A 346-nucleotide genomic window follows, 5' to 3' on the forward strand; every position below is an offset into this window, starting at 1 on the left:
TATATATATATATATATATATATGGAGGCCCGACGTATAGTACCGAGAGAAATAAGACCGTCAACTTCTTCTTTCTCGATGACGTGATATATAAAACCGCCATAGCAGCCTCCATATATATATATAGGATATAGAAATTTTCTCATGAATTGATTTAGATGCCTCCCTATGAATACCGAAAGACAATACTAGCAAATGATATATATATATATACTACTGTGTCCAAAAAGTAAGGTGACATTGCATTTATTTCGAAAATTCTTTATTTATTCTTGCAAATCAATTTCGTCCCCTTCAAAGTAATCCCCCCCTGATATAATAAACTTATTCCAACGGATTTTCCAAT

At 32.1% G+C, this 346-nt stretch overlaps 1 protein-coding gene across 1 annotated transcript in view; it reads right to left on the reverse strand.

The window, feature by feature from the left end:
* LOC116842398 overlaps positions 1 to 346 on the reverse strand; it is an 87,752-nt gene that overhangs the window by 10,516 nt on the left and 76,890 nt on the right. The gene's annotated exons all lie outside the window — the stretch shown is intronic.

This window comes from Odontomachus brunneus, unplaced genomic scaffold, assembly GCF_010583005.1.
Source record: "Odontomachus brunneus isolate Ranch 3 - 2012 unplaced genomic scaffold, Obru_v1 Obru_scaffold_025, whole genome shotgun sequence".
Taxonomy (NCBI): domain Eukaryota; kingdom Metazoa; phylum Arthropoda; class Insecta; order Hymenoptera; family Formicidae; genus Odontomachus; species Odontomachus brunneus.